This window comes from Hypanus sabinus, chromosome 2, assembly GCF_030144855.1.
Source record: "Hypanus sabinus isolate sHypSab1 chromosome 2, sHypSab1.hap1, whole genome shotgun sequence".
NCBI classification, from domain to species: Eukaryota; Metazoa; Chordata; class Chondrichthyes; order Myliobatiformes; family Dasyatidae; genus Hypanus; species Hypanus sabinus.
The window spans coordinates 200,482,999-200,509,789 of record NC_082707.1 but is presented as its reverse complement, the minus strand read 5'-3'; the positions used below and the strand labels follow the sequence as shown (position 1 = coordinate 200,509,789).

At 40.3% G+C, this 26,791-nt stretch overlaps 1 protein-coding gene across 1 annotated transcript in view; it reads right to left on the bottom strand.

The window, feature by feature from the left end:
* The window catches only part of si:dkey-288a3.2 (protein phosphatase 1 regulatory subunit 37), a 306,412-nt gene that overhangs the window by 155,079 nt on the left and 124,542 nt on the right, over window positions 1-26,791 (bottom strand). The window lies entirely within an intron of this gene.

Below are 26,791 nucleotides of genomic sequence, written 5' to 3'. Positions count from 1 at the left end.
GGACTTATTTCCACTTGGCATGATTAACATTATTATTTAAGTATTTATGGTTTTATATTGCTATATTTCTTCACTATTCTTGGTCGGTGCAACTGTAACAAAACCCAATTTCCCTCGGGATCAATAAAGTATGTCTGTCTGTCTTAGAGTATAGAAGAATGAGAAGAGATTTGATTTAAGTACTGTACACAAAACTATTAGGGGTATAGACAGGGTAAACACAAGCTGGCTTTTCCATTGAAGTTGAGTGAGACGACAACTAGAGGTCATGTGTTTAAGGTAAAACAGGAAACGTTTATGGGAAACATGAGGGGGAACTTCTTTACTCAGAGAGTGATATCAGAGATATCATTGCCAAGCTAAAAGAGTTTCAGTGATTTTCCAACATTCAATGGGCCAGATTTAGTATGGACTTGACTATGCCATCTGTTTAATGGATGATATCCTGTTTAGCAGCAGGTGGAGTATCAGACAACCCAAGTCAGGTGCTGACGAGGAAGCATAGAGGAGTGAGATAGACCAGCTGGCTGAGTGGTGCTGAAAAATCAACCTTGCACTCATCAATGAATAGATAGTGAATTATAGGAAAGGGAAGTCAGGAGAACACACACCAGTCCTAATCAAAGGATCAGTAATGGAAAAGGTGAGCAGTTTCAAGTTCCTGGATGTCAACCTCTCTGGATATCTAACCTAGGGCCAACATATTGATGCAATTACAAAGAAGGCATGACAGCAACTATATTTTATCAGAGGTCCAAGAAGACTTGGCATGACATCAAAGACTCTCACAAAGTTCTAGAGATGTATTGTGGAGAGCATTCTAACTGGTTGCATCACCACATGGCATGGAGGGGGTCACTGTACAGTATCAGAAAAGGGTGCCAAAGGTTACCAACTCAGCCAGATCCATCGTGGGCACTAAATCTCCCCAACATCGAGGACACCTTCAAAAGACAATGCACCAGAAAGTGGTATCCATTAGCTATTTAAGGACCTTCATCACCCAGGACATACCACCTTCTCATTGCTACCATCAAGGAGGAGGTACAGGAGCCTGTAGATACAACACTTTAGGAATAGCTTCATCCCCACCGCCATTAGATTTTTGAATGGACATTGAACCCGTGAACACTACCTCAATTTCCTCCCTTCCTCTTTTTGCATCACTTATATAATTTTTAGAAATGTATTCCTTATTGAAATTTAGTTTTATTATTGTGTGTTGAAATATACTGCTGCCGCTAAACAACTAATTTCCCAACATTTGCACAGATGTTAAACCTGATTCTGATGCTGAAATCCATATTTCAGTGATACAGACTCAGAATGAAGCTAGCAAAATGTCAATTCCTGCAGAGATGGGTGGGATACCGAGGCTTTTGAATTCATGTGCAAGAATTACATCCATCACAGAGCAAAGCGAATGTTACCGTTAACACACGAGCACTAAGCAACATGACAGAGCTTTGGTCCTTCTTGGCTTTGCTGAATTATTATAAATGTTTCCTTGCCAACCTGTCAACCTTGCTGCAGCCACTACACGAGTTATTACAGGAAGAGACCAGATGGAATTAGTCTCCACAGTGTGAAGCCGCATTTCAACAATGCAAGCACCGACTTTTCAATCGCAAATGGCTGGCACACTATGATTCAGAGAAGCTTCTGAGAGGCTCTTGTGATGCACCCCCTAAGGAATCAGTGAATTCATCTTGCATATATTACCTTCAGGTACAGATTACACAATTCCTTTTACGTCCACATCCCCGACACCAAGTGAGCAGAATTTATACTCAAACCAAAAAAGAAGAACTGAGCATAATCTTTGGGAGTCAAGAAATTACCCAGTGGATTCACAGTGGTGGATACTTAAGCAGCCAGCTCACGATGATCAGCAGAAAGGAATTTATCCTAATTAGGGAGAGGGATTTATGAGAATGATAATACATCTGTGGTTAACAATGGAGATCAACATTAAGTGTAAGATAATGAGGGGAGATTTGATAGAAGTGGACAAAATTATCAGGGGTATAGATAGGGTAAATGCAAGCAGGCTTTTTCCACTGAGAGTATAAGAGGTCATGGGTTAAGGGTGAATGATGAAATGTTTCAGGAAAACATGAGGGGGAGCTTCTTCACTCAGATGGTGGTGAGAATGTGGAATGAGCTGAGTGTGGATCTCAGCATTTAGGAGAAATTTAGTTAGCTGCATAGATGGGAGGGGCATGGAGGACGATGGTCTGTGTGCAGGTCGATGGGACTAGGCGGAATGATAGTTTGGTATAGACTAGATGGATCGAAAGGCCTGTTTCTGTGCTGTAGTGTTATGAATATCAGGCTAATGTTAAACCAAAAAACGGAACATACAAAGTGGCAAGGGATTTTGTTTGACTGGGAATTTTTTTAGGAACAGGCTGTGAAAGATTGAAAAGCTATCGAGGAAGGAGAAAACTGATGAGGAGTAATATCAAAATGAGGACATATTGAAGTATGAGGATAGATGAAGTAAGTGTAGGGCCCCTGGAGGATAAGCCTAGGGAATTAATAACAGGAAAGAAGGAAATAGCTGACATGTTGAACTAATTCTTTACTTCACAGTCAGGTTGTCAAATACCCCAAAATAACAGATTAGTTTCAAACAGGACTTGAGGCAATCCAGATCATTGGGAATGAGGTTTTGGAAACACTGACAGGACAACACACAAAGAAATTATCACAACCTGATGGATTGCACCTAAGGGCTTCCATAGAAGGGTCTACAGAGACAATGGATCCTTTGCTTGAAGTTTTCGTTGCATTCAGGGAAGATGCTGGCAGATTGGAAAATAGCAAATGTGGTCCCCTTTGTTCAGAAACAGAGGGAAGATGAGTGCAGGAAACTGTGGGCCACTGAATTTAATATCTATTGTTGGCAAGATGCTGGAGGCAACAATCAAAGAAAAAAATAGCTAATCAGTTTGAAAAGCTTTATACAATATATTCAAACAATATCAAAATAGTTTTATGAATGGTAAATCATATTTAATAAATTTGCTTCAGTTCCTTGCCAATTTTGTACTCCCAAAGCACCTTTAAGAAGGCCACTAATGCAGACAGCACCAACACATTCTCAATCATTCAGGAACAACTCCTTCACCTCTGCTATCAGATTTCTGAATGGACATTAAAGCCATGAATAGATATATATGTGTGTGTATTCTTACTGTAAGTAATAGTTTTTATTATTATGTATTGCATTGTACTGCTGCCACATAAGAAATTTCATGAAGTATGTTGGTGATATTAAACCTTATTCTGATTCCAATGAAACAAGAAGTAGCTTATTCAGTTGGCATTTGATGCCACATAAAAGGCTAATGAACAAGGGAAGGCCTCATAATATTGAGGGATGTGTATTAGCATGGACCAAAGAGTGGTCATCATCTGGAAGAAAGAGAGTTGGAATAAATATGTCTTTTTCACGCTGGAAGTATAGTGTAGTGCTCCTGGGACTCAGAGAGACTAGTCCTCAGATGCCCTTTTTACTAAAGACTTGGAAAACAGGGCACCACAGTTCCTATTGAAGCTTACCAATGACATGAAAATTATAAGGTATGAACATATGTGGAATAGCAGATTGCAATGATGGTATTGTAACTCTGCAAGAGGATGGAATGTGTTGAGCAAATGAATGGGAATGTGGCAAATGGTTTTTACCGTTGTTAAGTATCCTCCAAGAGGACTACAACTTTGTCATATGGTTTGAAGGCTTGTGTGCCTCAATCACTCAGAGAGCTTTGTTGGCTGGAGTTAGGACCTTGTGTTTTGGCTCTTGGTAGGGTTACCCATGCCAAACAGGGTATAGGACAGATGAAGAGTGGTTCACTGGTCCTCCAAGTTTGGGGGTTCAGTTCAGGGTTAACAACCCTGAATGGTAAAACAAAATTGTTATAGAAACAGCAATGAGGATTCCTTCTACACCTTCTACATCTGCGTGTGATTCAGTCTCCACCCGGGACTTGCATGACTAACAGTAGTGACAACCAAGAGGAAGCTACTAACATGATGAAGGAAGCCCTGAACACCACCAGAGATGAAGGACCTTCACTGCTGCCCTGAATACCAGTGGCCAGGGATTCATCTTCAAATCTGGATGAGTATGCTGCAGTTGTTGCCGACTTCAGTAAAATCTGGGTGGATGAGTGTGTGCCAACGAAAACTTGTTGTACAGTCCCTAAACCAAAAGCTCTGAATGAATCAGAAGGCTCGCCATCTGCTGAGGGCTAGATTTGTGAAACTAAGCACTACAAGATGTGCTCAACATCTTCTATGAAAGGGAGAATATAACGGCAGCTGTGAAGATCCTTGCTACACCCAGTGACCCTGTGATCGCTGTCTTGGAGACCAATGTTAGCTGTCTTTAAGGAGTGTGAATCCTCGCAAGGCAGCAGACCCCAGTGGGGTACGTGGTAAGGCTCTGAAAACTTGTGCCAACCAATTGACAAGAGTATACAAGGCCATTTTCAACCTCTCACTGCTACAGTCAGAAGTAACAATTATACCAGTGCCTAAGAAGAGTAATGTGAGCTGCCTTAATGACTATCAACCAGTAGCACTCCCATCTATGATGACGAAATGCTTTTAGAGGTTGGTCATGACTAGACTGAACTCCTGCCTCAGCAAGGACCTGGACCCACTGCAATTTGCCTATCATCACAATAGGTCAATGACAGACACAGTCTCAATGGCCCTTCGTACAGCCTTAGATCACCTGGACAATACAAACACTTATCTCAGGATGCTATTCGTTGCCTACAGTTCAGAGATTAATGCCACAGTCCTGATCAATGAGCTACAGAATTTGGCCTTTGTATCTCCCTCTGCAACTGGATCCTTGACTTCCTAATCGGAAGACCACAGTCTGTGCAGATTGGTGATAATACCTCCTCCTCACTGACCATCAATGCTGGTGCACCTCAGGGTTGTGTGCAGAACCCACTGCTCTATTGTCTCTATACTCAGGACTGTGTGGTTAGGCATAGCTCAAATACCATCTATAAATTTGCTGATGATATAACCATTGTTGGTAGTATCTCAGATGGAGACAGGAGCAAGATAATCCAGCTAGTGGTGTCAGAGCAACAATTTTGCACTCAACATCAGTAAGATGAAAGAGCTGATTGTGGACTTCAGGAAGGGTAAAATGATGGATCAGAAGTGAAGAGATGGAGCAATTTCAAGTTATTGGGTCTTAAGATCTCTGAGGATCTAATCTAGTCTCAACAAATTGATGCAGCTATAAAGAAGACAAGACAGCAACTATATTTCATTAGGAATTTGAAGAGATTTGCTCTATCACTTGAAAACTTCTCCAGATGTACCATGGAGAGCATTCTGGCAGGCTGCATCATTGTCTAGTATGGGGCGGAGGGGAGTTAGCGATTGCACAGGACCGAAAGAAGCTACAGAAAGTTGTAAAATTAGTCAGCTCCGTCTTGGGTACTAGCCTCTGTAGTATCCAAGACATCTTCAAAGTGAGGTGCCTCAGAAAGGTGACATCCATTATTAAGGACCCCCATCACCCAAAGCATCCCCTCTTCTCATTGTTACTGTCAGGTAAGAGATACAGAAGCCTGCAGGCACACACTCAGCGATTCAGGAACAGCTTCTTCCCCTCTGCCATCTGATTCTTAGATGGACATTGAACCCATGAACGCTACCTCACTTTTTAAAAAATATATATTACTTTTGTTTTTGCACTATTTTCAATCTGTTTAATGTAAATATATTTACTGCAATTGATTGATTTTTATTTCTATATTATCATGCATTGCATTGAACTGCTGCTGTGAACAAATTTCACGACACATTCCAGTGATAATAAACCTGATTTTGATTCTGAAAATGCACATGTTACTGTCACTGTATTATTTATGACAAAATTACCATGGCTCCTGTACAGGCATGCTATCCAAATTCATGAAACATTCCATATTTGGGATGGCATGATAGTGCAGCCGTTAGCACAGCACCGTAACGGGTGCCAGTGACCCGGGTTCAAATCCTGCTGCTGTCTGTAAGGAATTTGTAATTGTGTGGGTTTCCTCCCACATTGTAAATATGTATGGGTTAATAGGTCATATTGGTGTAATTGGGCAGTAGGGGGTTGATAGTCGGAGGGGCCTGTAACCGTGTGGTATCTCTAAATAATAAATAATCATACTAAAAATAACAAAAATTCAGAATCAGGTTTAATATTGTCGGCATATGTTGTGAAATTTGTTGACTTAGGGGCAGCAATACATTGCGATAAATAGCAATTGAGAAGACAACCTGAAATACAGCAAATATATATAAATAGTTGAATGAAATAAGTATTGCAAAAAAAAAGCAATAAAAAAGTCGTAAAGTAGAGTTTATGGGTTCAATGTTCATTCAGAAATTGGATGGCAAAAGGGAAGAAGCTGTTTGCTGAATCATTGTGTGCCTTCAGGCTCCTGTACCTCCTCCCTGATGGTAGCAATGAGAACAAGGCATGACCTGCATGATGGAGGTCCTTGATGATGGACGCCAACTTTTTGAGGCATTGTTCCTTGAAGATGTCCAGGATACTACGGGGGCTTCCATGACGGAGAACTGAAGACCTGTAGTCATTTCTAGGAAGTTCAAGAATTGCATTAGTGAACAGAGAAGAAGCTCAGTCCTAAATTCAAAGTCCTGAAGAAGGATCTCAGCCCAAAACATCGACTGCTTATTCATTTCCATAGAAGCTTCCTGACCTGCTGAATTCCAGCTGTACTTTGCATGTGTAACTCAATGCTGCATTAGTGAGCATGCCTGAGAAACTGACATCTAAGAGGAACATTTTCAACATCTGGCAGTAATGCAGCTGAGGAAAGAATGGTGAGTACAAGCCTCAGGTCTAGAAGGACGATGAGAAAGTTCCACATCTGCTCGGACCATGATATATAAGGCTTGTAACAGTAAATCCATTCTGCTTACTGCGGAAGTCAACACTGGAAAAGTGAACTGGGCTGGGAAACTCCACTTCACAAACAAGCTTATGAAAGATGTAATATCAGGTAAAGAGAGCACAACAGGAGGCAGTACTCCAGTTATTATTGTCTCAAAACTAACAAGACAACTCTGTTTATAACAAACAATAAAATCAAGCCTCCCTCTGAGCACTCTGCTGACACCAGTTCGCCCCCTCGTCCTGTCACATCCAGCAACTCCCCCCAGCCACTTCTCTCAACTTCCTCAGAACTATTTAAATGAAAACATCCAATCATCAATCAAAAGGCTCCGTGGATAACTTGACAATGTGAGAAAAACTAGTGAGAGCGTATGGTCAATCTGTCTGAAATAGCCACCTGGCACCATTCACTCATTTAAAATTTGTGTTTCATGCTATCATCCTTTGGAGTAACTTCAGGACAGAAAGTTTTAGCTTTAAACATTGCTATTTTGTTTTCAATCCCAGAATCATTTTTGTGAACCTCCTTTGAACCCTATCCAACGTCAGCACATCCTTTCTCATTTAAGGGGCCCAAAAACTGCTCCCTGAAGCAATTCATACTCAAGCTCAAAAAGAGGTGGCTAATTGCCAAGTACCTGGAATTTTATTTTGTAAAATTCCCATGATTCCCTGTGCAGCAGTGTTGTCCTTCCACATGTGACCATTACTTCCAGGACAACAGGAAGACAATCTAGACTGGATTTTCTCTTTCAAACTGTGTGGAGCCAATCTTTTTGCTGTTATCTCAGCTGTTATCAGCCAATCTGTCCCTTCGGCCAACTGGTCCATGGCAACCGAGATTAGTCCCAATTAACCTGTGTTTGTCCCATAACCCTCTAAATTTTTCCTATCCATGTACCTGCCCAAGTATCCTTTAAATGCTGATCATGTACCTGCCTCAAGCATTTCCTCAGGTAGCTCATTGCATATACTGACCACTCTTCTTGTGAAAAAATACATGAGATTCTGGAAATACTACAAATCAGAGGTAACACTCATGAAGTACTGGAGAAACTCAGCAGGTCAGGCAGCGTCTACTGTAAGGAATAAAGAGCTGATGTTTTGGGCTGAGAATCTTCATCAGAATTGTGTGAAAATGTTGCCTCTCAGGTTCCTATTTATTATCTCTCCTCTCACCCCTAAGCCCTCTAGTTCTGGGAAAAAGACTCTGCATGTTGACCCTATCTATGGCCCTCATGATTTTGTACACCTCTGTAAGACAATAACTCATTATCCTGTCATTCTCTCTCTTTCTTTCTCGTTGGTGAATGAGAGTCAAATGGCCCTCGAGTCAGGGGAATTCAGACAGGTGACTCAGCATATTGTAACACTAAAACAGTGAGCTGTTGATCTCCACTCTCACTGGTTGATGCTTTTGCTGGAGGAAGTGGGGGAGGGTCGATCCTTCTGCTTGTGAATGGGAGGGGCAAGGGTGCTTTGCGGTTTTAATGCTTTCTGCTATTCATTCTTTGGGGTTGTTTTCTGTTTTGTGAATGTCTGTGAAAACTAAGGATTTCCAGGTTGTATACTGTCTCCATTCTCTGATATTAAATGGAACCATTGAACCAATGAAACCAATCTCAGCCTGCTCAGCTTCTTCCACAACCCAGTCCCTCAAGTCCCAATAGCATCCTTGTAAATCTCCTCTGCACTCTTAAAAACAGATTAGCTCCATCTGTCACATGTATGTCGAACCATCCAGTGAAATATGTCACTTGTGTCAAATCAAATCAACAAGAGTTGTGCTGGACAGCCCATAAATTTCACCACACTTCCAGCACCAACATAGTGTGCCGAAAACACACTAACCCGGACCCGTTCATATTTGGAATGTGAGAAGAAACTGAAGCACCCAGAGGAAACCCACAGGGTCATGTGGAGAATGTACAAACTTACAACGGCAGCAGCAGCAGCAGAAATCTTACAAGTATCACTGTAATAGCTTTATGCTCACCGTTACACTACCAGATGCCTTACAGCTTAATAGCCCCTTTCCTATACCATAATGCAAGCCAAGATGTTCTTATGGCACAAAACTGCTTGTGAAACATGAACTGTGGAACAGCAGAAAAAAAAATCCTTTCATTATTGTTGACTTCGTGGAACTTTAGGATTAATTTGTTCACAAAAGATCTTGCCAGTTACACTAATGCTTGAAATGCCTGACCTAACGGAGAAAACTTATTCAATTTATATTGCTTTTCATGACTTCAGGATGCACTAAAACCATTAACTGGTTTACCATTGGTGTTTCTCACTACTGCATACGATAGTCATTTTGTCTAAGGAAAATCTTGACAACCAAACTGTGGTGATTATTGAATTATTAATATTGATGATGTTATAGCAAGGAAGAACATTGGTCCAGAGGCAGACTAGAAATCACTCACTTTTCACTGAGATCATACTGATTAGGCAGAGGAGGCACTGGTAGAGTCTGATTGACAACAGCTGCAAAAGTTAAGTATTTATTGTAAAGGCCAAAATCAGGTTTAATATCACTGGCATGTGTTGTGAAATTTATTCTTATGCAGCAGCAGTACAATGCAATACATATAAAAACTGCAAATTACTGTACATATATACTTATATTTAAACTATATATATATATATATATATATATATATATAGATAGATAGATAGATAGATATAGATATATATTTTTAAAAGTTGTTAAATAGGTAGTGCAAAAAGAGAAAAATAAAGGTAGTAAGGTAATGTTCATGAGTTCAATGTCCATTCAGAAATCTCTTTGCCAAGCTGTTCCTGAAATGCTGAGTGTGAGCTGTCAGGCTCCTGTACCACCTTCCTGATGGTAGCAATGAGAACAGGGGCATGTCTTGGCCAGTAGTTTAAACTTATTTAAAGGCATATGTTAAAAAAAAGAGCTAACTCAATTGGATTAAGGGATCAGACAATCAAATGCTGAGGCAAACATATAAGGAGATCAGAATACAGAGAAAAGATACATTCCCATGAGGAAGAAAAACTTTAAAGAGAAGACCTATCATTCATGTTCAACTAAAAATAAATTAAAGGAAATCCATTTAACATTTTGCAATGATAGTAGCAGCACAGAAGATTGGATGGAATAAAAATGAGCAATTGTTAAAATTAACAAGAAAAGAAAAACAGAAGGTCAAGATAAAGCTACCAAAAAAAATGCAAGAATTCCTTTACATATTTTATGAGTTAACAAAGTGAGGGTTGGTCCTTTAGAAAGAAAGTATCCAGAATGATGAAAAGCAAGGGGGTGACACATAGTCTTAGAACTACTATGAATACTGGTAAGGAGACAAGTATTATTCCAGAAAGAACTATAATTCGGGAGTAACCCAGGGAAACACAATCACCGGGGCAGTGATATAGAGCAAATGTTTGGAGCTGCGGTCTGACAAGTTTTCAGATCACAACACACTTCATCCTTCATCTCAAAGGTGTAGTTAGTGCAATAGTTGATAACCAGGATTTCATTCCCTTGACTTGGATACTGCTTCATTCAATTGCCAAATAGACAGAAAGCAGGAAACTACAGGCCAGTCAAGTTAAATCCATGGTAGGGAAAATATTCAAGGCCCTGATTAAAATTGCTTATGGCGATGTGGTAGTGCAGCATTTAGCACGATGCTATAAACAGTTCAGGACGTCAGAGTTGGAGTTCAAATCCAGATTGTCTGTAAGCAGTTAGTACATTCTCCCAGTGACTACAGGGGTTTCTTCCAGGTGCTCCTGTTTTCTCCCACAGTCCAAAGATGTACCAGTTCATAAAGTGTCCTAAGGTTACTTATTTTTTGAGATACAATCCAAGCGACCAAGCTACCTTCGCTACCAAGCAACCCTCAATTTTAACCCTAACCTTATCATGAGACAATTTATGATGACCAGTTAACCTACCAAACGCTTCATCTTTGGACTGTCGAAGGAAACTGGAGCACCTGAAGGAAATTCACAGGGCTCACAGGGAGAAAGTACAAACTCCTTACAGACAACGGCAGGAAGTGAACCATCGCTGGTACTGTAAAAGCGTTGTGTGAACCATTGTGTTACCATGCCACCCACTAGTTTTACATAGGTGGGTTCCTGGATGGCTCGGCTTGTTGAGCTGGAAGGGTCTGCTCTGCGCTGTATCTCTAAATAAAATTAAGCAAATAAACATGAAGACATTATGGCACCACACTAAATTCAAGTCAATCACTAAAGTCTAAAAGGTTTTGAGAGAGGGAAATGATGTTTGACCAATTTATTGGAGTTCCCTGAAGAAATAACAAGATTTGTGGATAAAGAGGAATTGGTAGATGTACAATACAGTTCTTTGATTTTCAGGTGGCATTTGAGAAGGTGCTGTACAAAAATAAAAATCCCTTCAATAGGAGTAACAGTATTGGTGAAGATAAAAGAGTGGCTACTAACAGGAATGTGTGGCAGGGTGCAGAGACGAGGACTAATTGATAAGTTCGTGGCCTAAGGTAGGAGTCAATTTTAGAAAACCTAGCACATTTATTTTCCAACATAGTCCCCTCCTACATTTACACACTTAGTCCAGCGGTTGTGGAGCATACGGATCTTGGACCTACTCAGCCACAGACCACTCAAATGATTGGGCCATGTCAAACTAATGAACTGGGGGTGGATTCCAAGGACATGCTGCATGGCCATCTGACCGAGGGTCACCGCCCACAAGGAAGACCATGCCTCCGCCACAAGAACATCTGTTAGCACGACATGAAGCTGGCAGCATCGACCTCAGCACATGGGAGGAAACAGTTGAAGACCGGATGACATGGAGAGCCACAGTCAAATGTGGAGTACAACGTGCCGGGCTAGCAAGGACCAACATGCTCATCAACGAGACAGCCTGGAGAAAAGCCAGAGCTGTGTCACCCAGGGCAGCTTCCTCCTTCACCAGCAGCCACTCTGAAAGAGGCGGTCACTCTAGAGCGGGGCTGGACAGCCACTCCAGGAAGGGCAAATAGCCCCGAGTCTACCAGCCCAAGAACCATCTGAAAATGTGTCACACCATCATCTCTCGAGACATACAGATGCCGATAATGCCAACTAAGGTCAATGCTGGAGTTTCAATTCTTATTTTACAATTTATATAAATGATTTGGATGAATGCACCAAAGACATGACTACTAAATTTGCTGATGACACATAGAAAGATCGGAAATTAAATTGTGAGGAGGACATCAGGAAACTTCGAAGGGATCTAACTAGGTTAAGTGACTGTGCTAAGACCTGTCAGATTGAGTAAAATGTGTGAAATGTGATATTGTACACATTGCCATGAAACATTTAAAAAGCATATGATTTAAATGGTAAGAGATTGTGGGACCCTGAGATGCAGAGAGGTCTGGATGTCAAATATGATTCATAAACTGATAGTATGCAAGTACATCAAGTAATTCAGAAAACTTAAAGAATGTCACCATTAATCGCAATGCAAATTAAATACATAAGTACTGGCATGTTAAGTGAGACATTGTATGATCACACCTGGAGTACTGTATGCTGTAGTGGATTTCTTACCTTAGGGAGGGTGTTGTTATGTTGAAAGTAGTGCAGAGGTGGTTTAATAGACCAAAACCTCAAATGTGTGGGTTTGTCTTACAAGGCGAGGCTGGATGAACTAGGTTTGTGCAGTCTCAACTGAAAGGGTGATTCACTAAACTATAAAAATACTAAGGAATATTGACAGGGTAGTTGTGGAAAGAAGTATTTATTTCTGTGGGAGAATCAGAACTAGGTATCAGTCTTCAGAAAAGGAACATTGCCTGAGACAGAGATGAGGCGCAGTTGTTCAGGATAATGTTACTCACCCCTATACTAAGCTGTTCCCACAACCTATGGACTCGCTTTCAAGGACGCTTCATCCACGTTCTCGATATTTATTGCTTATTTATTATTATTATTGTTATTTTGTTTGTTTTTTTGTTGTTGTTTCTTTGAATACCTGCAAGAAAATGAATCTCAGGGTTGTATATGGTGACATAATGTACTTTGATAATGCAGTTACTTTGAACATTGAACATGGAGATTTTTCCACTCTCAGTGTCATGAGTCTTTGAAACTCCTTTCCTCAAAGAGTGGCAAAGGAAGAGTCATTGAACAGTTATAAACCAGAGGTAGGTAAATACTGGACAAGCAAAACAGAGAGAAGTTATGTGGGTAGAGAGGATTGTGGAGTTGGCATTACTATAAGATAAGCCATAACCTTATTAAATGATAAAACAGGATTGAGGGGGCTGAGTTGCTGAATCTTGATCTTAGTTCAGTCTTTCATAAGGATGATATTAATTAACACAGATTGCAAGCACCAAATTCCACAGCCCGTGACCTGTTCAGGAGATATTCAACTAAAGACAAAACATCTCATATTTACACCTGCATGAGTGGTCCACACCACCATGGATGTGAGGGTAAAAATCAGCAAAGCAACACCCAAGTCTGCACTGAACCTCATGGTCAGGTTAAATGTGTGGAGGAGTAGAAGACAAATCGCAGATTTTGTGAGATCCATGTAGAAAGTATATGGGGTGTTTTAATAGTGAGTGATTGAATTCTATTATATTTTATTTTATTTGGAGAAATAACGCGGAACAGGCTCTTCCGCTCTAATGAGCTGCGCTGCTCAGCAGCCAACCTCAGCCTAATCACCGGACAATTTACAATGACCAATTAACCTACTAACCAGTATATCTTTGGACTGTGGAGGGAACTGGAGTACCCAGAAGAAACCCACACTGTCACAGGAAGAACGTACAAGCTCATTACAGACATCGCCGGAACTGAACTCCAAACTCCAACACCACCAGTTGTAACAGCATCCCACTAACCGCTAAACATGACACTACCTTGGTGCCCCAGTTAATCAAGCAGCTGACACACATTTTGTGTTTGTTGAATTTCCATACCACTAACTTTAGCTCTGGAATAGTAACAGAAACATTCAAACATTTAAGCTAATCCTACAAATTTCCAGAGAAGCAAAAGACCCCTATTGTCCAATTTAGAGAAAAACTTTGGAAAATGTTTCCAGGTTAACTAAACCAATGGAGCTAACTCATGTGTTAACTATTGACTGTGACCCTATGCTCCCCTAATAATCTGCCTTTTCCTTCCTTCTCAGGGAACCTTAAAGAAAAATATCTCATTGAAACATATTTTGCAACATATTCTTTACAGCCTGGCTATTTAAAAGTTTGTTTAGATGATATAATGATATATTAGCACAGTGTTTTTGTTTACTTACGGGAGGGGGTAGGGGTAAACCAGACTTTCCAGTCTTGGGCATTAATTGGAAAAAACAGGTTTTGAATAATTATTTTTGTGCACTAAATTACCACTCTAGAACTAATTACAGACATCTAATTTGCATTAAACTGGTACATGTGGAATATTTTGTTTTTGCGTGCAACGATCTACTCAGATTTACAGCCTGTTTTCGGTATACTAACTTCTGAAAGCAGGGCTGGTGTGGCAAACACTACAGATAAAATCGGGTCAAAGATTGATAAATAGTTATCAATTCTAAATGTCAACATGCTACTCATCTATGTGACCTATGCATTCGTGCAAGAATTTGGATTATATAGAATCTCCTGTTGAATGAGATGGTGCTTCATTTTAGTCGTGTAACTCCCTTAGACACTTAAAAACCTTATATCCTGCTGTTATATCCTGGGAGTAGTTTTAGTAGTCTTTGGCATCAGCAGGGGTACTCCTCTGCCTGGGGTGCTGGCTCATTAAACCATTCGCTCTGCTCTAAACAGAGCCCATTTAATTAAACGTAAAAATAAGAAGCTGCAAATGTTGCAATTTAAAATAACCAATAAGTGCTTGAAATACAGAGTATTGAGCTGTTATTTCAGATGTAAAACCTTCTCTGGGCACTTATCATCTTGTGCTACATATAGCCACTTTATCAGCCCAGAACTTGTTGGGGCATTGATTCAATTTTTGCCCTCATTCTTAAGTTGCCTTTTCAACTGCTCGACTGCAGCTCTGTTCTCAAGGCACCAGTCCATTATCAATGCATCAGAGAGACTGCAGCTCTTGTGGGGTGTGACCTTTCAGCTGAAGTTAAACAGAAGCATGATCACGACAACAAGAAACATCCCATGTTTCAACCTTTTAGTTTCAGGCCACTAGTGTAATACATGCGATTCACACACTAATAAATATTACCTAGTTCCTGAAGGTTGTTACAGCCGGGGTGGTGATGGGAACAAGCTCTCACTACCTATTCAATGCTCCCAATGGTGTGCTCCTCAAATAGCCTCTGCAACTAAGTCCAGCTCCTGGCCTTCAAGTGTGGCTTAGCTACCAAGCCTGGTAGAACCATTTCTATCGACAAGAGAAGGGGCAAAGGCAGGTTACTGGCACCTTAAAACCAGCCACTTCAAGCAGATGGGGCTCGTCAGCCATGGTACGCAGCTCATCTAGGAGAAGGAAAACTCTGATCTCAAACCTTTGCTGCCTTATGGCTATACCCGCTCATGGGGAAGGCTTTGGGAGTAAACCCTGAGGGAAAAATCCAATGCTGGAGTCCCTAAGGCAGTCCTTTATTGAGTTGAATGCTGACTAGAAATTCCAGCAACACTGCTGATACCAAACCGTACTAGTCTCTGCTGTTCGTTTGGGCTCATCAGATGTGTGGAGAGGAACAGCTTGCTACATGGGCAATAGCTTCCTCTCCATATCATAGTGCCCAGTCTTGTGTACCTAAACAGCTAGGATGCAATATGTATGGTTAACTCTGACCAATGGAGCCTCTCAAATATAACCTATGTAGTTGATAGTAGATCTCCGCCAATTCAGCAGGTCATAATGTTTTGAGAGGATCTTCCTGTTCTTATTTTAGTCAGCCACCATCAATGGTTCAATTTAATATCAGAGAATATATACTGTATACAACCTGAAATTCTTACTCTTTGCAGACATCCCTGAAACAAAAAAAAACTCAAAGAATGAATGACAGAAAAATGTTAGAATCCAAAAGTCCCTCTGACACAGCAACAAAAGCATCAACCCTCTCCCTTCTCCTCCAGAAAAAGTATTAGCCCCCCCACCCAACCACCCACCATGCAAGCCCCCAGAGACCATGATCTAGAGTCCATCAAAAACTACTGTCCAATCCAACATTTCAACATCTCAACAGGCCTTCTCTCTCACCAACAAGGGAGGTAGTGATGTTGCTCCTACCATGGGGAGAGGAGAGACCAACAGCTCACAGTTTCAATGTTACAATCTGCAGCGTCGCTTATTCAAGTTCCCCTGACTCGAGAATCAGCAAATCCTCTCTCACTGTCAAGAGAAAGAGGTACGTGCACTCAGCAGGCTGGAAGCAAATAAATGTCCAAAAGGAAGAAACTCACCTTCCACTTTCTATAAGTTTGCCTAGTAGTGAAGTATTTCTCTCTAAGGCAGCTTAAACTAATCATCTGGTAGTCTAATCATCTTGTGCTGCCTTTATATGCATGAGCTAGTGGGGGTTAAAAGGAATATACTGTACAATATTTGTCAGTGAAGAGCTGTGGGATGTCCCAGGAATGGAGAATTTACAGGATAAATGCAAAGGTTATGGTTTGAGACACATCTTGAGTATGCCTTTGCCATTGATATACCCCACCTCCTCCCTCTCCATCAACTACCTCTTCCAACCCAGTTTTGAAGAGGCAGATTCCAACATCAGCTGCCTCTGCCCCAAAGACATTCAAAAACACACACTCATTAGTGTACATTTCAAAATGCTCAATACTGGCTGTTGCTTAATAATAAATATACAAGGAACCAACCCAGAACACTTGGTAGTCCTTCCCTGGTGCCAGTCATGATGGATGTAACATCATCAGCTGTATTTCCTGCACCAAAGTTGTAGATTGTCAGAGATATCACTGTGTGGCTGCAAATTATCTTAAGAAGTCTACAACTTATTTATTCAATGGTTATTGCTTATTTGTTTTTTTATTATTATTCTTTTCTTTTTGTATTTGCACAATTTTTTGTCTTTTGCACATTGGTAATTTGTCCATCTCTGTGGTGTGTAGTTTTTCATTTATTCTACTTTGTTTCTATTTACGGGATTTACTTTGACTTCGTTCAGTAGTATTAAGTGTTATTTGGTAACTGGAAAGACATAATATACGGTACTGTGCAAAAGACTTAGGTAACCTACCTATCTATCTATCTATCTATATATATATATATATATATATATATATGTGTGTACACAGTACTGTATATACTTTGATAATAAATTTACTCAGAACTTTTTGAACTTTGAAAAACATTACTTTTCTTTTTGTAGGCATTGTAAGTAAGTCAAATTTACCCAATCTCAATCCACTCTGCAAGCAAACTGCATTACAACTGCCTTGCAAACTCAATATTCACATTATAAACAATGAACTCTACCTAATATGCTTCATCTAGAAGGAGGATGTAAAAGATTCCAGAGCACTTTTTTTTGAAGAATGGAAGAACTGCACAATAAGAAGCTTTGTGTTCAATTCATTTCCTCAGAAAGCTTGCCCTGGGACCTATAGTTTTGAGATCTGTGGTAATTCTGAGATCTCTGGAAGAGCAAAGGAGCCTGAGGATGATAGTTTGAAAAGTAGGTAATCTATCCTAGTTTAAAGAGACATTGAAAGATAGCCAGGTCAAAGAAAATGCTGCCTAGGATCAAATGATGTAGAAACAACAACAAATCAGAATGGCTCAGAGTAGACACATCTGATGACTTGGACAGTACACAACAGCTGGTTGATCCTGTCTACTGAACAGCGCACTCAATCATGTGATGGTGTTCATCAATTTTCCAGTGTTAGTCATACTCTTGGCATGAAGTCAGAAAATCACAAGTAAAAATCTCTACCTGAATTTTGAACTCAAGGTGTAAGAGCATGACTCAATACCATCCTTTGCAGTGAGTATTGAACAAAACTGCTGATTTTCTGATTCACCAAAAAGAAACAATTATTAACTCATAAGTCATCTTAGTCCTGTCTGTCTTTGATTTTAAAGTATGTGATTTTACTGTATAGTTAGTAAGGAAAGCAGGCCTAGCCCCCTATTTTACTCCCTGTACATTCATGACTGCATAGTCAAATCCCACTCTAACAACATTTGCAATTTTGTAGATGACACCACTGTTGTGAGCAGAATCTCAAATAATGGAGTATTGTTAGTAGTTTTGGGCCCCTTATCTAAGAAAGGATGTGCTGACATTGGAGAGGGTTCAGAGGAGGTTAACGAAAATTATTCCAGGTTTGAATGGCTTGTGAAATGAAGCGTGTTTGATGGCTCTGGACCTGTATTCACTGGAATTCAGAAAATTGAGGGATGACCTTATTGAAACCTATCAAATGGTGAAAAGTCTTGATACAGTGGATGTGGAGAGGATGTTTCCTAAGGTGAGTGAGTCTAAGACAAGAGGACTGATGCACCATCAATAACTCTCCGAGACGTGAAACGAGATATAGGCTTTTATTGGCTGGAAGAAAGAACAAGCAGCAATTGACCACCATACTACATCCTGGAGACTGAGGACAGGGCCCAGGCTCCAATCGCCTTTATACCGGGGTCCGGGGGAGGAGCCACAGAAGCAGTCAGCAGGAGGGACGTGTCCAGACAGGTATATGTAGTTCACCACAAGGACACAGCCCCAAAATAGAGGGGTGTCCTTTTAGAATGGAGATGAGGAGGAATTTCTTCAGCTAAAGAGAGGTGAATTAGTGGAATTCTTTGCCACAGGTAGTTATGGAAGTCAAGTCTTTATGTATATTTAAGGCAGAGATTGATAGATTCTGGTTTGGTCAGGGCAAAAAGGGATACAGGGAGAAAGCAGGAGACTGGGGCTGAGAGGAAAATTGAATCAGGCATAATGAAATGGTGGAGCAAACTTGATGGTCAAGATAACCTAATTCTCCTGCTATATCTTTTGCTCTTATGGTCTCAAAGAAGTTTTTCACTGTATCTCAGCATATCTGACAATAATACATGTTTACCAATTTTGAAATGGGAAAATATAAGGATCTGAAATAAAAATATTTTTTAATGAATTACTTTAATTCTGAGAAACTGGCTAAGATTGTTATACCATCAAATCCAATTATTCTTACCTTATTTATTGAAATAGATATACTGCATACATTGGTAAGGGATTTAACATCAATTTAAAACTTCATTAACTTCAGATTTGGCTAAAACTTCATTGAGAAAAAAGTATACAGATATTTTGGATATAAAGGGCAGACAAAACTAGAACATCTCCACATGGTGTAGGGGAGCCTTGGAGCTTTATAGATCCAAATGTCTTATAGCAAAGTGACCTAATGAAAGATAAAACAAGGTTAGATGAGCAAAAGATGCCTTCTGTTTTATTCTAATTCGTCACTCTAGGCTTCCTTCCACTAGGAATTCTTTACACAACAGAACTGACTTTTGGGCTGTCCCCAGCACATTCTCTGACAGTGTTGGCCATTTTCACAATTTTAAAGTATGTTTTGACATTTCAATGTGCACGTAACAAAAAAAGCTAATTTTTATTGTCATGGTGTGCACTGGCAATATGCAGAGGAAAGATAGACTCCAACGTAGCGGTACAAACATGAGGAAATTTGCAGATGCTGGAAATTAAAGCAACACACACAAAATGCTGGTGGAAAGCAGCAGGCCAGGCAGCATCTGTAAGGAGAAGTACAGTCAACATTTCGGGCCTTCAGTCCTGAAGGGTCTCGACCCAGAACATCGTTTGTACTTCTTCCTATAGATGCTGCCTGGCCTGCTGCGTTCCACCAGCGTTTTGTGTATATTGCGCCGATGCAGAGATTGCGATGAAAATCTATTCATTATAATTCTGAAAGAATGCCAGTGGCTCAGCTGAGCAACATCACGAGAAGTAACATTCTCAAAAGTAGGATCCTACGATTAGCACGAATCCACTTAAATAACACAAGTAACACCAAATCCTTGAGCCTATCAAAATAAACTTAACAAGCTTAAACAGAGAACACCAGGAGAGCACATTACAAAGAGCGAGTTGCTTGAGAAGAAAAACACAAGGAACTCTAAACGACTAATGACTTTAGTTAAACAACAATGAACCAATTCAGCTACTCTAAAAACCTGACACCCAGCACTCTCTGGCAAACCACATGGGCTGAAGAACTCATTACACTTATCTTTATCTATCTGAATACAATACAAAATAAATTAACAAGATTATTCATTTGGGGGGGCCACGTCTTTGAACACCTTTGCACCATCCACTATAAGCAGAACTTCTTGGTGGCCAGACATTTTAAATCCCATTATGATGTCTCGATCTAGGGCTTCCTCTTGTGCCAAAATGAAGCCAACCTCAGGGTGGAGGAGCAACATCTGATATACCGTCTGGGTGGCCTCCAACCTGAAGGCATGAATATCAATTTGTTCTTCCTGCAAACAAATCCGAACCTCAACCCTGCACTTTCTCTAATCCCACTCTGACCTTTCACTTCATCTCACTTGCCTATTACTTCCCCCAGAGTTCCCTTCTTCTTCCCTTTCTCCAATTGTCCACTCTCTTCTCCTTTCAGATTCCTTCTTCTCCAGCCTTTGATCTTTCCCACCCACTTGGCTTGACCTATCACCTTTCAGTTAGACTTTTCCCCCTCCCGACACCTTTTTATTCAGGCATCTCCCACCTTTCTTCTTGTTCCTGAGAAAGGGTCTCGGCCCGAAACATTAACTGTTCATTCTTTTCCATAGATGCTGCCCGACCTGCATTTTGTGTGTGTTGCTTTGGGTTTCCAGCATATTATGTTTGGAACAAAATAATAAAGTCTTTGGTGATATAATTCACAATAACTCCTCACTCTGGTATCAATCTGTGGGTAAAGAGGCTTAACCTGAGTTTTCCATTTTATATATCTTTGGTGACTACCTTATGCAGGTGTTATTCCGGTTCGCAGTTTCCAAGCAGAAACATTGCCTTTATACGTATTTTATAAAATATTATAACATTATATACCTTATATTATATTATAACCTTATATACCGGCTGGGTAGCCTCCAACCTGATGGCATGAACATTGACTTATCTATCTTCCGTTAACGCCCCTCCTCCCCTTCTTACCCCATCCCTGACATATTTAGTTGTTTGCCTGTTCTCTATCTCCCTTTGGTGCTTCCCGCCCCCTTCTTTCTCCCGAGACCTCCCATCCCACGATCCTTTCCCTTCTCCAGCTCTGTATCACCTTCGCCAATCACCTTTCCAGCTCTTGGCTTCATCCCACCCCCCCCGGTCTTCTCCGATCATTTCACATTTCCCCCTCCCCCCACTACTTTCAAATCTCTTACTATCTTTCCTTTCAGTTAGTCCTGACAAAGGGTCTCGGCCCAAAACATCGAGAGTGCTTCTCCTTATAGATGCTTATAGATGCTGCCTGGCCTGCTGTGTTCCACCAGCATTTTGTGTGTGTTGTTATAACATTCAGCCTTCTTTTTTCAATAGAGACCCATTTTGTTTATTCTTTACCTTAGTTTCAACATTTTTATTGTTATTTTAACAATAATTTCACTCTATTAGTTTGATTGAGTCAGAATCGAATAGATGTGACTGCAGGACATTTAGAATGTCTATGTATCATACAGATTTTTCAAAGATTTGGGTAATTCCTCAGTAATACACTGCATAACTAAAATGACACACTATCTAACAAACACAGAAAGCTCACCATATGTAACATATAAAGTACTCTTCTGGTGATGAGATTGAACTTGCTATTAAGCAAAATCTGGTAAAGCTCATTCAAAGCTCAGTCTCTAATTGGGCTGCAGGTCAGAATGACAGCTTAAAACATCTCTTCATTAAATATAATTGGTACGGTTGGTAAAATCATGTACAAGGCTGAAGACATTCTGAGGGAGTTTCTCTTTGTCAACACCTAAACCTTTGGAACTAATTGAAAATCCAGGCAAAAGCTGCTTCAAACTTTTGGCAAATAAGAAAAGAAATGCTCTCAGAAGGCTTCCATTAAAGTAATAATGTGCCATATTCCAGCTGATGGCAAACAATGCCTCACCTCCTTTTGCTCATTATTCGAGTTATTTGTTAAATAAATTCTCATAAAGTCTTAATTGAGCACATCTGCTGCACATGATCTTCATTCGCAGAATGTTGTAAGCATGCTAATTATACAAACAGGGAAACACAATGGTGCAAACTTAAATATAGGTAAATGTCACCCCGGAGGCCTTTCATTTGAACCTGTATGAAGCACTACACCTGTGAAGAGAGGCAGGCTTCCTCAGGCTTGCATATAAACCAGGACACTCAGCGATTGTTAAAGCAGATAGCAAGGCAGGTGAGGTAAAGTCAGCATTTCAACCTCTACTCAACTGTATTGTAAAGAGTTCATCTTCGTGCTTGCCAAATGTCGCACCACCACTGTGACCTTGAACATAACAGAATTTCGATGACTGCTGTGGGAGCGCAACTTCAGAGAATGCAATGCCACCATGGGAACATGACAGTTAGGTGAACACAGGGGTGGGACTGGTGAAGAGCAATGATTGGTTCTGATTCGGCGGTTTGTAACAGTGCTAGTGTATTGGTCCACTTACTGCAGCACTTCATATCAATGCAAAGGGTATAAAATGGAGCAGATGGGGGTTTTGGAAGTAGTTCTTTGAGGCCTCATCAATGGGCTAGTTTTGAACACAGCTGTAGATTGAGTAGGAGCTGTGCTACACTGAAAGGGGCCCACACATGGCTAGATAAGTATTTTAATGCTTGCTCTGTTCTGCCCCAATAGAAGTAGTTTGGCAGTTCTAAGTAGATAATTGGAGTTTGTGTCTTTCAGCCTGACCTGGCAGAATCCAAGTAACAAAATATCAACCAAAATCAACATGGTGGGGAATAGGATGGGCATGGGTAGTCATATTTAGATTGGAATAAGGATCATAATCATTGTTTAGCTGGTATTATAAGGACCATTGTCCTCATAATACCAGCTAAACAATTTGAAAGCATATTATAAGACAAGGAAAGATTACTAGTTTTTAAAATTATTTTAACCTCTGTCCAAACTTAACCTACATAGGAATAGACAATACATATTAAGTCTGCCTAGTTGGATCGACAAACAGTAAATGAATGGAAGCTCTAGTGTTTTGGTTCTATGACAGATCTTCTCCAGCTCCTAATTTCTGTCTGAATGTCAGCAACTTATTTTATTTTCGGTCAGCAGTGAATGAGACCCAAAGCTTTCAACTGACACCTCTACCATATTTTATACATTTTTTGCATTTGATAAATTCCACAACTTACATTGGGGCTGAATGTAGCATTGGCCTGATAACTTAGGATTTGGGACAAAAAATCCCTCTTAGTCGATTCCAAGCCAGGCTGTGAAAGAAAAATGGTTGTGCAATAGTCTTAGGCACATATATAAAGCAAAGGAGTCTAAGATTTTTGCAAGGTACTGTAGCAATTTTATGTATCACACTGTACTGCTGCCAAAAAAATAAACACATTTTATAACATATGTGTGTGATGATAAATCTGATTCTGGTATGGGTCTCTATTGTGGACTAAGAGTGGAAAGGGGGCAGGGAGAGGCGAATCATGGTTGGGAAAAGGGGAAGGGAGAGAAGAGGGAGCGGGGAGCACCAGAGAGACATTCTGTAATGATCAATCAACAGGTTGTTTGGAATGAGACATCAGACCTTGCCTGGTGTCTCAGGGCTGGATATGCCCCCTGCCTTCCCCTGGCATTCCTTCTCTGCCACCTGTCCCACGTTCCCAGCATCATGCCAGATTTACAAACTCGCTCTCTGCTCCACATTGACAAATACAGCACTGTGCAAAGTCTAGGTACCCTAGCTATATGTGCCTAAGAGTTATGCACAGTACTGAAACAGTCCCACAGGTGTCTCACTAGGAACTCCTGTTCTTCCACTGCACTCCTGGCAGTGGAATTACCTACCAGAAGTCAGAGCCACAGTTTCTCCTTATGTTGGTGGGACAAAAGACAAAGTTAAGTTCAAGTTTATTGTCATCTGAATATGCAAATATACAACCAATTGAAACAACATTCATCTGGACCGTAGTGTACCTACAAAACATATTTTCAGGCTTGACCTAAAATCAGAGCAGTGAAGGTGATTGAGCAGTAAACAATAACCTTACTAATAAACTACAAAATAACAAGCCAAGAGGAGCCACACAACAAGAGAGAACAGAAAGCAACCACAACAGGCAGGAAGAGTGAAAGCTAGCAGTAACTGGTTGAGGAGAGTTGGTACATGAGATTTGGCACTAAATAGGGTGCACGTGATGAGTCTGGAATGAGTGGCAGGTGAATCCTACTAGATGGGTGGAGACTGGCTTGACACACACATAAAACAAAGTATAACCAGAGATAAGTTAATAAAATCTAATTGAAAGTGCATATAGTGTGTGCAACGCAGGTAAACAGAAAACAGCTCACTATCGTAGTGACAAGACCTTGGTACTGGCAAGGTATTCATTGGCAATGTTAGTCTGGCAATCTTAGTCCTGATGTTCCTGTACTTCTTTCCTGATGGTGGTGGCTCAAAGAGATTGTGGGATGGATCGTAGGTATCTTCAATAATGCTTCAAGCCTTTTGTGTAAAACAGTCCCAATAAATGTTACAAATAGGGGGAGGGAGACTCAAGTGATCACCTCGGCAGTTTTTACTATCCGTTGCAGGGAGGTTTTCAGAGTTAACAAGATCATTGATCCACCTAAAGGAGTATAGCTTCCATGAAGGAAATGCACGTGGTTGGCCCCACGCTTTGTACTTTTGAGCATTTCTCATATAAAGAAAGGGAACATATTAGCTCTATAGATAGTGTCACTTAATTTTTTTCCTACAAATTGGACAATTTATTGCAATATTCACACAATAAAACTAATCTATCATTCATATCCATGTCTTTAACCAGACAATACTGAGTTTAATTCCAAATCCTTTCTTTCCCCTTAATCTGTCTCATCCTATCCTCTGCTTTAAAGGTTACACTGGCCTCTGTTATTTTGATTGACTCAGGGATTCTGTGTTACTTGTGTTATTTAAGTGGATGTCTGATTAGCGCTAACCGCAGGGTCCTAGTTTTGAGAATGTTACTTCTCGCGACGTTGCTTAACAGAGCCACTGGCATTCTTTTGGAATTATAATGAATGGATTTTCATTGCAGTCTCTACATCGGAGTCTGTCTTTCCTCCACGTATTGTGACAATAGCTTTATCCGTTACATGCACATTGAAACATCAAAATATACTGTAAAAATATGAAAACGGCCAAAAATATGACAACGGCTGTAAGGCATTTGGATCTATAAAGCTCCAAGGCTCCCATGTACCATGTGGAGATGTCTTGGCTTTGTCTGCTCTTTATACCCAAAATATCTCTATATTTTTTCTAAATGAACTCTTAGCCAGAACTGATGTCAATGAACTTTTAAACTGATGTTAAATCCCTTACCAATGTATACATCTATTTCAAAAATAAGATAAGAATAATTGGATTCAATGGTATAACAATTCTAGCCAGTTTCTCAGAATTAAAGTAATTCAGTAAAAGTATTGTATCAAACTGAGATTCTTTGAAGACATTTAAAAAAATTTTTTTGCAGTTACTATGGACTCCCACTGGCCCCATTTTTCAATACAATTATGGGTGAACTGTTTCCTCACTGGCATCTTCCTCCTCTTACCCCATATCCCGTAAAAGTTAAAAAATATCCCAGATTTATGATGTATTTTCAAAGTTATCAAGCAACTTCTCCTTCTACATTGCCATAATCCCTTCCAGCCCTACAAATCCTATAATATATTCATATTCTTGATGAACATTATGAAATTTAATTGCTCCTTATTTGTGGAGTCTTCAGCTGCTAAGACCCTGGAGTTTGACATTCTCTTTATTCACTCCTCTCTCCACTTCATTCTCATTTTGTGACTCTCATGGCAGTTTAACTGGCTTTAAAACAGAACATAAAAAGCTGCAGAGAGTAGTGAACTCAGCTCAATACATCATGGGCATATCACTTACCACCATCAACAGTACCTACATAAGGTGCTGCCTCAGGAAAGCAACTTTGATCTTGGAAGATTCCCACAACTGGATCATGCCATCTTTTTGCAACTATCATCAGGCAGGAGGTAACAGAAGCCTAAAGTTGCACCCTACTAGCTTCAAGAACAGCTCCTTCCCTTCACCAATGTGTTCTTCAACCAGCCTGCAAAAGGATTGCCAGGATTGCTAAGAAGATCAGTAAGGTCTCTCTTCCACCAAGATGTCACTCTGCAAATTTAAAATAACTCCACAGTAAAAGTATTGTATGAAACTCTGAGATACTTTATCAGGAGCACTGCGTACACAGGGCCCTTAGCGTTGTCAATGATCCCTCCCATCGGTCCAACGATCTCTTTAATCCCTACCCATCATGCAGGAGGTAGCATTGCATTAGGACAAGAACTGTTAAGATGAGGATGGGAAACAGCTTCCTCCCTCCACCCCCCTCCCCAGGATGTGAGCCTACAGAACTCCCTGCCACCACTTAGGTCTCATAACACATGAAGAAGCAGTAGCGTTCTACTGTTTACTTTTTAACTTGTGTCGTAAATGCACCTTAATATTTGTTAATTTATTTTGTGGTAATATTACTTTATGTGTGAGTTAGATGTTCTGTGTGTGAACCTTGGTCTGGAGGAACATTGTTTCAATTGCAGTATAGGTTTGTACGGTTGAATGACAATAAACTGAATTTGAATCCCCCAGTAA